Source organism: Anabrus simplex, chromosome 13 (genome assembly GCF_040414725.1).
Source record: "Anabrus simplex isolate iqAnaSimp1 chromosome 13, ASM4041472v1, whole genome shotgun sequence".
NCBI classification, from domain to species: domain Eukaryota; kingdom Metazoa; phylum Arthropoda; class Insecta; order Orthoptera; family Tettigoniidae; genus Anabrus; species Anabrus simplex.
In genome coordinates this window covers 104,090,879-104,101,778 of record NC_090277.1, presented here as the reverse complement: position 1 = coordinate 104,101,778, position 10,900 = coordinate 104,090,879, and positions in this window count along the sequence as shown.

Below are 10,900 nucleotides of genomic sequence, written 5' to 3'. Positions count from 1 at the left end.
AAACCGTGTTGCTCATTGTAATAAATGGAATTTTATTTCATACAACCTGCCTACTGTTTATTCACTTAAAGTTCAGATCCAAAATCTGTTTTACTTATTCTTCAACCTCTGTTTCCGTAACATCCCAGTAACACAGTACCTGGTGGTGGTGGTGGTGGGTTGTTTTTTGTTTTGTTTTTTAGCAAGGATTTAACACATCTAGCAACAGCAAGTGACCCACAAGTGGGTACATCAACTTGTTAATGTTCGCCATTTAATGGGTTCACTTCGCATGCATTCTGCCTATAGCAGTGGACTCTGCCATACCTCTGTTCAGAAGTCCATCAGGACAATTTAAGAAATAAACAAAAAATTTAAAACCTCGCTCTTACTTACGATATCAATATAATGGGTCCGTTATTGGGCATTATAAATTTTCAGTCTAACTCATTCCTCTTGCAAGTGTTTTGCACCAGTGTGGTACTTTAGGCTCGTCAGTTGGTAAATAGCACACCTACCAAGACGCATGGCTAGTGCATACTGCGAAAGCCACTGCGTATGCTATTTGAAGCAACCGGCAGTGCCAATGCACTATGAGACTTTGTCTAGCACACTGGAGTGAAAAGCTGGCAACAGGAATAAGTTAGCCTGAAAATTTATTATGTCCAATAACAGACTCATTATATTGGTATTATAAATTTACTCATTCGGGACAAATAATGCAGGTTCCTTAAGGGAACAGCTGCCTCTGTGGATCCGTGGTAGAGTGTCGGCCTCCGGATCCCAAGATAGCAGGTTCAAACCCGGCAGAGGTAGTCGGATTTTTGAAGGGCGGAAAAAAAGTCCATTCGACACTCCATGTCGTACGATGTCGGCATGTAAAAGATCTCTGGTGATACATTTAGTATTTACCCGACAAAAATTAATTAAATCTCAGCCATAGACGCCCAAGAGAGATCCGGTTTACTCTGTCTGCCATCTAACGGACCTAGAGTAAAACGGAACGTCGAAATTGACGAGCAGACAGCCAGATGGCGTCAAATCGAAATGTCTGCACACAGTAGCTGAGGCCATACGATTATTTATTTATTTATATATAGCACAATAAAAAATAGGGTAGAATAAGTTGTACAAAATACTGGGAATACAAGGGTAATCCCAAGTATAAGTTCTCCTATGTTTTTTTAAAATACAGAACTCTGTTTGTGTGGGCGTTGGTCACAATATTGTGAAGAGTGTTTCCCGTGCTTGCATATAAACGCGCACGCCACGCTGAGGCACTCAGTCTTGGCGTGGCAGGTGTTGAAAATGGAGCTGCCGTTGGATGTTACCGCCAAATGCATGGATTTCAAAAAGTTCGTAAGTGGTGTAGAGATTTTGCAGGTGGTTGGACTGAAATTCACGACGAACAAAGGAGCGGGAGACCGTCAATTTCCGTCAAGACAGTCGTGAAGGTTGAGCAAATACGTGAAGATCAGCGGATCACCCTGGATGATCTCTGTACTTTGGTTCCTGAGGTTTCCCGAAGCACCGCTCACCGAATTTTAATGGAAAAGTTGTGCAAGATGAGTGCCAGCACCGATGACGAGGTGAAAGATGAGGTTCACAACTTCCTGAACAGCATGGCGGTGAGCTGGTATGATATAGGCATACAAAAACCGTTACAGCGTCTACAAAATGCATTGACTGAAATGAGGATTATGTAGAAAAGTAGCTAAATGTTCAAGCTGTAAAATGATGTAAACCTTTATAGAAATAAACAGGTCTATGTATTTATTAAAAAAATAGGAGACCTTATTTTTGGGATTACCTTCGTAAAAGTATTAATTTCTCAAACAGCTCCTGTATGATTTTTGTACCTTTTCAAAGGAAAATAAGTTTCTATCAACGAAGATTTTGTCACATTCGCCACGATGACAATAGCTGTATTATATCTATCGGCATGATTTTGAACTACGAACATCCTGACATCTGGTGCCTTCCAAAGATATATTTGAGAGACTTAAACTGGTACCAATTATGAGTTACAAGACCAATGCAATGATGATAATCATATCGGAACAGTTCAGTGAAAAATACTATCCTTCAGTATTTATTTTTTTTTCATTCTGGGTTTTACCTCTATCGATAAACAACGTGTCAAGTTTACATAGTTGACACTATGGTTAGCTGGTTCGAGGCCCATGCGATTGCAAGTATTTTAACCATCAGAATGTTGGCCAGTAGGATAGGGGAGATGGTGTTATAGGATTTCTAATCACTAGATTGTGTGCCAAAAGTTTGGATTAAATTCAAAACCTCTCCACAGTGCTCGTATGGAGTGAGGGCATATGACACTGTTGATGGGATTCATTTTGGACAGTTGCATGTAACTTTGTCAAGAGTATGCAGATCCATAGATGCCAAAGTACAACTCCAAGCTAGAACTGAAAGCAATACGGTTTGTAAGGAAATACCTGTTTTGATCCCATTTGAATACTATATAAAACATGGAAAGTGTAAAGTTTATTCATAAGATATACTAATAGTCCATTTAGAATTTCCAATTACTCTATAGTAATTTCGACTGTCAAAGACAGGCTTATGTACTAGTTAAATGTAAATGTTTATAAAAAGAACCTCATTTATCCGCCTCTCATTAATCCAGATCAAAAATAATAATTTATTTTTACTTGTGCAATATTTCTTTTACGGGGTCGATTCTTCTTGAATGTTTTTTCCGCCAAGGAGAGTTAAGGACAGGAATTGGAAGTAAGTCGGCCGTGGTCTATCAAAGATACTGTCCCGGCATTCGCCTGGAATTGAGAATGGGAAACTCTGGACGCTTCTAAGGTCCTTGACACATCTGCACGCATTCCCGGATGCTCGGACGTAGATGTGAACGACGTAAATGACTGGTTGAAAAATTACTGCAATTAAGGCTACAGCATAATGAGACGAATTCGAAAATGAAACCGGCGCTCCATCAGAAGAAACAATGACTTATGGAGATGCAACAATGCAGCTGGACAAACTGATGACCTATTTAGAATCCCAGACTGAAACCACACCGGCAGAACTGATGTTAGTAAAACGTCGTGAGCATGCTACGCACAAATGCTGTACAAGTGTAAAAAGCATAAATGCATAAAACAGTCGTAAATGTAAGAGAAGTGTTCTTATTTTTTTTTTTTTGTGCAATTGAAAAAAGATATTACTGTACAGCCTATGTAATCTATAATTATAAAAGGAAGTGTTTGTCTGTCTGTGCACGATGCCCAGCAAAATCTACAGCACGCAGAGATCTGAAATTTTGAACATAGGTAGATGGAAAGGGGTCCGAATGCACCTCGAAGCCGGAATTTTCATTTTTGCTTTCGTTGGTGAGTTATGAACGAAAAACCATTGGAAAACGTGCATTGGGATATGACAGTCCAACATGCTGTCACCAAGATTAAATGCATCGAGTCACTGTCGCCAGGCAACGTACATAAAATAGGTAGAGAACACAATATTCAAGGAGCCATTTTACGTCCAGGGCGTAGGAAATCGTTTCTGGTCTTATATAGTGTGAGGGCATATGACTCTGTTGATGCTCTGCAATGAACACGGCTCTGAAACTGATGACGAATATTATTGAAGCCACCATCATGACTGAGCATGCTGCGGACGAACTAGTATTCCTCGGACTGTAAGTCCATTGAGTAGGAAGCCATTTTCGGTCCGCGACACGAGGAGCCATCAGGCCGTAATATTCGGAAGTGTTTAGGTGTATGTGCGCAAAGCCCAGTCAAATCTACGGCACACAGAGATCTGAAATTTTGACATAGGACAATCGCTTAAAGTTGTAGGGCTCCATCCTCGAAAACGGTGCTTTTGCCATTGCCAACTGTACATTGATTGTTCAAGAGTTCGAAAGGCAAACACAATAGAGTATACATCTTACCTCCAAATGGAAGGACATTAATATAGTTTATTCCGAAGCTCTATAAGGAAACAATGTATTTTGTATTATATAATATGGTCTTTTACATGTTTTTAATATTATTTGTACCATCCATCAACCCGGTATCTTTCGGTGCGACGTAAAGCAACTAGCAAACCCGGTATCTTAACCATTGAAATAATAATAAAAATAAAATAATGTATTTCATGCAATTTACGTCAAAACGATGTGAGTTAATAAATATAATGTTTTAATTTGCTTTTAAATAAATAGTTTAGAAACATCTAACGGTTCAATTAATAAACGCGGGCAAAGCTGCGGGCACATGCTAGTATATTATATAAAATGTACTGTATTTGTTTCTTAGTTTTTCTGCATTATCCAGACCAGTTCCAGTCCCACTTAATCTGGATAAACGTGGTTCTTGTGTACATTTCTAAAGATTTTTGAGTGTGATTTGATAGAACCTGATTATATTCTTTCAAGAATAAAACGTGTCATTCTATTTTTTAGTTATTTCTTTTCCAGGTAGTTTATAAATTCATTTGTTCATAAATACGTTTCCACAGACTGTGAAGAACCTAAAAGTTATAAACAAGATATAAGATTAATTCTGAGCACTGATTAAGGTTTCAAATCTATCAAATTGTTATAAGTCAATCTTTTAGCTTTCTTGAGATCTCTCATTAAGGCTGCAATTATTATCTGCCAAATGCAAACAAAGGGTAACACAAGGGAATTGCTAGAACCAGGTAAGGAGTTAGCTGTGGACAAGGCAGAGGTGTTGCAACATTCCATCATCAACTGTTTAAAAAATACAAACTTTATTCATCCATTATACATACAGACAAAAACAGAACAATAAATTAATGCAAAAAAAAAAAGTACAATACATACAAAGAGCCTTATAAAACACACAACTGATTTATAATACAACAAAATCATGATAATGAACTATCTTCATTCAATTCCACTTTGTTCACGTTTTTAAGGGCAGATGGTTGTGAATATAACCGCGAACCTTTCTACGTAGAGGATCTCTGTTGTCACCTACCGCTACCAACTACACCAACATATACACAGTTCATAGAGAAATTAAGAGCAAAGAAGAGAGACATATGGAGCGAATTTTACTCGACGGATGCAATAATTTACAAAGACTGGGAAGGAGGAGGATATGAGCTCAGACACTTGATTACACGCTTTGTAATACACGGATTTCATTATAAGTCATACCTGGTGTCTGAAAACTGAAAAAGTAGAAAATTAAACGCCATTTGAAATTATTTCCAAATAGGTTTTGATTTTATATCCTTTTAGTTTCTTTGCGAAAGCTTGACCTATAAAATGTGTTCCCTACGCTACCAATGCGAGAGGCTGTGGTGACCGTTGCAACTCAAAGGAAGCATTAATGTTCGAAATCCTGCTATACAATATCAATCACTTACAGTATAATGCTTTTTATAGTATACTAAGCTAATCTGTGTTGTATGTCACCAGAAATACAGCTAATAATGTTCAGCTCTCAAAACTTGCCCGGCACGTAAAGTCTTATCGGGCCCTCGAAGTGGCCGATAAATTACGCGCCGGGTAACGACGTTTTATGCTGCCGATAGCGCTACCTGGGAGGGGTCGAACGTAAACATTCTTTTACGCGGAGGGCAAGTTACACGCTACTTTACCAGTAGGTGGTAGAACCGGCCGTAAGTATGACCTAAAAAGAGATAAAATATGACATGCATTTTACGGATAACATCAGACATATTTGTTCATGTATACTGACAGAGCTACAGTAGGTACATTAAAACTTTATGCACTTATTTAGTATCACAGCCCAAAGACGCAGTTCTCACTCTGATTTTCTATTTTCTTTAATGTGAAAAAAACTTAAAAATTATTAGCAGGCTTTATTGTATCTCTTGGTGTACGTACAGCATCTCTTTCTTGGAAAACATGCCTTTTAAACCTACTAATCTGTTTCAGGAAAAGAAAGAAAAATACATCTAGTACCAGTGTTGCCAGGTCTCCTGAAATTTCAGATCTCCCGATTATGATTATTTTTTTTGCAACACAGCAGAAAACCCGAAAAAACAAAAAATATCTCGAAATTTCTTCTAATCCAAATTTAAGGATAATGAATAATAATGATTAAGGGTGCATGTCCGACTCGTTGGCTGAATGGTCAGCGTACTGGCTTTCGGTTCAGAGGGCCCCGGGTTCGATTCCTGGCTGGGTCGGGGATTTTAACCTTCATTGGTTAATTCCAATGGCCCGGGGGCTGGGTGTTTGTGCTGTCCTCAACATTCCTGCAACTCACCCATAACACTATCCTCCACCACAATAATACGTAGTTACCTACACATGGCAGATGCCACCCACCCTCATCGGAGGGTCTGCATTACAAGGGCTGCACCCGGCTAGAAATAGCCACACGAAATTAAATTAAAAATTAAGGGTGCATAATGTATTTGTGCTGAAAAGCTCTTTCCTCGTCTTACTGCGTGACGTTTTATCGATAACATCACTCTTTAGGTACTTCCCTGCATTTATTTTAGGCTAGAAATACGTAATCTCCTCCCTCTTATTGACCTCAAAACTCACGCTTGACTGCATCATTCGAAGGGAAATCACCGACCCGCATATAGAATACAAAATCTGCATCCTGTTACGCCTGATGAAGAACTACATCTACAGGAAGATTGGGGAGGAGGAGGACGAAGAGAAGAGAAGCCAGAGAGTACGGGTGAGTGAAATAGTACATTTTTCTCGTAATAACTTCAAATTGTTATTGCATTCTTTAATTTAGTTATGTTATAACATTTCAGTGCTAGAGAAACTATCGAAATTTTCATTAGATCTAAAAAAAAAAAAAAAAAAAAAATGTACCCCCCCCCCCCATAGCACTACAGCCCTTGAAGGGCCTTGGCCTACCAAGCGATCGCTGCTCAGCCCGAAGGCCTGCAGATTACGAGGTGTCGTGTGGTCAACACGACGAATCCTCTCGGCCGTTATTCTTGGCTTTCTAGACCGGGGCCGCTATCTCACCGTCAGATAGCTCCTCAATTCTAATCACGCAGGCTGAGTGGACCTCGAACCAGCCCTCAGGTCCAGGTAAAAATCCCTGACCTGGCCGGGAATCGAACCCGGGGCCTCCGGGTAAGAGGCAGGCACGCTACCCCTACACCACGGGGGCCGGCAAAAAAAAAAAAGTATGTATTTTTATTTGTAGACCTGGCAGCACTGTCTGGTACAGTATTTTGAAGTCCTGTGTCCGAAACTCGACGCTCATAATATGAACATGTACGCTGCCTCAGTTTACTTAAAAATGCTCAAAATATAACCTCATATCACTAAAATGAGCCAATTATGACTGAAAAAATAAAAATGGCCAAAATGCAAACAAATGCAACAAAAAAAATGCCTTCAACAGGATCAGGGACTTATCACTCGAGAGTTATTTTTCATATTTTGGGTAAAATGAGCTCAGGAAAGAAATATGACTTTTCCCTAACATCCGAACCTTGGTGGTAGATGGTGGTAATAATAATAAAAAAATAATTGGTGCAGGTCTTCAAGTTGACGCCCACGGACGACCTGCACGTCTATGAGGATGAATCCTTGAAATAAATGATGAGTGTTAAAATCCCCAACCTGGCTGGGAATTGAACTTCGGAGCCCTTGGACAATTAAATCAATTTTTTTTAAAAGTTTTTCATACAGCTATAACAAGATATGACCAAAATTTCAGGATGTTTTCTTCACATGCAGAAGAAGAAAATATGTTATATGGACATAGATCTGGAAATGCTTTATTTTCATGTTACAACACTACATAGTAAATTAATCATGGAAAACGCAAAGGAACAAAACGTACCAGCACACAACATGCAACTCTTTCTTAACATGTTCCTCGCGGTTCGGGTCACCATGTGCCCTGAAGCATGTTACTCTTATCAGTCGGTGCGAACTTCCCAAAATTGTGGAGTACGTAACTATGTCCTAGTGAAGTAAACGATCGAGGCATACTGCTAGTTTCGATCGGGTCACCCTGTGTTTGGATTGTTGTCTAAACTATATTTTTATGCGGGAATCGCTTGCACGGTTACGGTGAACGAAGCCTACAATGTTGCTGCCTTCAGATTGCAGATTATGAGGAGTACCAGTACCACCCTTCTGACATCTCTTGTAACCTATTCCTTTCTACATTGCTCTCAGGTAAGTGAAGATATCTTTTCAGATTTATATTTATTCGAGTAATTATTGATATGTTTATTTTCTTCCGTAAATAATATTTACAAGCAAGTTCACATCCTTTTTCTTTAGGCAGGAGCCTTCACATTCTGACACACAGGTGGGATGGAAAAGAAAGAGGTTTAATAATAATGTTATTTGTTTTACGTCCCACTAACTACTCTTTTACGGTTTTCGGAGACGCCGAGGTGCCGGAATTTAGCCCCGCAGGAGTTCTTTTACGTGCCAGTAAATCCACCGACACGAGGCTGACGTATTTGAGCACCTTCAAATACCACCGGACTGAGCCAGGATCGAACCTGCCAAGTTGGGGTCAGAAGGCCAGCGCCTTAACCGTCTGAGCCACTCAGCCCGGCAGAAAGAGGTTTAGGAAGGCACTTGATCCCGTACAAATTGCTCAGTATTTGGAACAAAGTTATGACAGTGATTCTCTTCAGTAGCAGTTGATATCCTTACGTACAGCCTCGTCTTTCATGATATTATTTTTGTTACTAAGCACAATACGAAAATTTCTGGGTCATGCAGTTGTTGAATCGGAAAACTGTCACAGAGGTAAATACATCGGAATATCTCCTCAACAATAAGGCATACAACAAGTGCTCTAGCATTGTTTTGGATTTCACAATAGGGGACTAACCAAAGTCAATTTGGTCAGGTCACCGGTGACCCGAACTGATAATTAAAGGCTCCATCAAAGTCTCACCGATACGTTAAATTAAGTCATCAAAATTCACTGCCGCAGGGAACGTATTAAATGAAATGTTCAAAATGCCCTCCATTAGCATTGCTACATTTCATGTGGTGTGCTGGTACGTTCTGTTCCTGTGTGATTACTGTACTATATAGAATTGTAGAAAATAAGTTCTAACATGGAAATAAATCATTTCCGGACTCATGGCCATATACCATATTTTCTTCTTCTGCATTTGAGGAATGTGTACTGAATGTTTGGCCTACATTATTCTTACATCCTGTATTTAATGTGTGTGTTAAAAGTTAGGAGGTAGTGGTACCAATAGCTCAGTAGGAGTGTGTACCTATGTAATGAGCTGTTTCAACCTTGAAAAATGACAGTTATAAGAGAAGTGCTTAGAGCAAATGGGAAGTCTAAATTCAGTGAAGTGTAATTCAATAGAACAAATAAGGCTTTGACTTCATGTAGTAAAATTTGTAAATTTCAATTTTTAATATTCAGTGTGGACTGAAAACCATCTGCCCTTAAACACCAATTCATACATTTTTATATCACATTCTACTAATATGCTCACATTTTCACTCACAATCATGAGAAGTCAACTAAAAATAACTTGAAGGGAAAATGGGGCATGTTACAGGACAGCATAAACATTTCACAGAAATGAACAGGAACCTGGATAAGGAACAAATGTACAAAAATATTGTAAAAGACATACTGCCTACGAATCCATTCTTTGTTCTGTAAACATTCATTCAAACCACATCTTTATAAAGGATGAGTATAATTAAAATGAGGAGAGAAATCAACCTTCTAACTCGCATTTTCATCCACAGTTAAATGTAGTTTTACAACCGAAATTCAACAAGCGGGACTCTCCGCTGTTGTTCTGCTTGGTCTCGGCTCAATTTTTTACTGCTGAATGACAACAGGAGTGAAGGAAGTTTTGTATTCATGTAAAAATTAGATATCGTGCGACTACTGGACACCAAAGAAGAGAGTTTAGCAAGTTGACTGATTTATGGAGGTGGGAATAGGAGACTCCCTACTTCAGAGGATTCAGAAAGCACGACTGCAAGAAGAGAATATGAAAGAAAAGTAAAAGGAAAAAGACCAGTGAGCAGACCCAGAGGAAAATGGACAGATCTGGTGAAGAAAGATGTCAAGGAGAGAGGACAAGATTGGGAGAAGATTGAATGAGAGAACAGTGGTTCATGGACAAAGATGGAGGGGCTCGTACACCACACCCGGGCAACTGAAGATGGTCAACGATGATGATGATAGTACAGGAGTGGCAAACCTTTTCTGATCAGTGTGTCAATTAAGGTTGTGTCTATTATTTTCTATTGTCAAGTGTGCCAGAGGTTATCTTCCTTTAAAAATCATCATGAAATCCCCTCATTTGACGTCTTTTAGGTATTAGATTGCATTACACAGAAATTGACTGAATGTTTCATGATTTTATTCAGTAGACATCATTGAAAATTACATTTTAAAAACAGGTACATTTTAGGAATAAAATATATTTCTTTAACCTAATGAAAACTAGTGACAAGAATAGGAATTGTACCGCACTCATCTGGGGAAATGATTATTGATCGACAGGTGAAATGATAATGGAGAATGTTGCTGGAATGAAAGATGACAGGGAAAACTGGAGTACCCGGAGAAAATCCCGTCCAGCACAAATCTCACATGGAGTGACCGAGATTTGAACCCTGGAACTCTGAGGTGAGAGGCTGGTGCGCTGCTGGCTCAGCCATGGAGGCTTTGCTTCAACCTAATAAAATTTACATAAAATATGGTCATAGAATTAACTGTAACATACTTCTTTATTAAAACATGATGTTAAAATATGTTAGTGTTTGGGTGTCGCCTAGTGGCACGCGAGTCATGGGTTCGCCATCCCTGCCATAGGAGCTCCTTGCCAGGTATTTGGGTCATGGACCTCTCAAAAACATTACATTACTTCCCTCATTTGGCTAATTAGAGGGGTGGTTTCTACCCTCATTTTAATTGTCTTGATTGCCTTTATCGCAGACTGGTTTCAC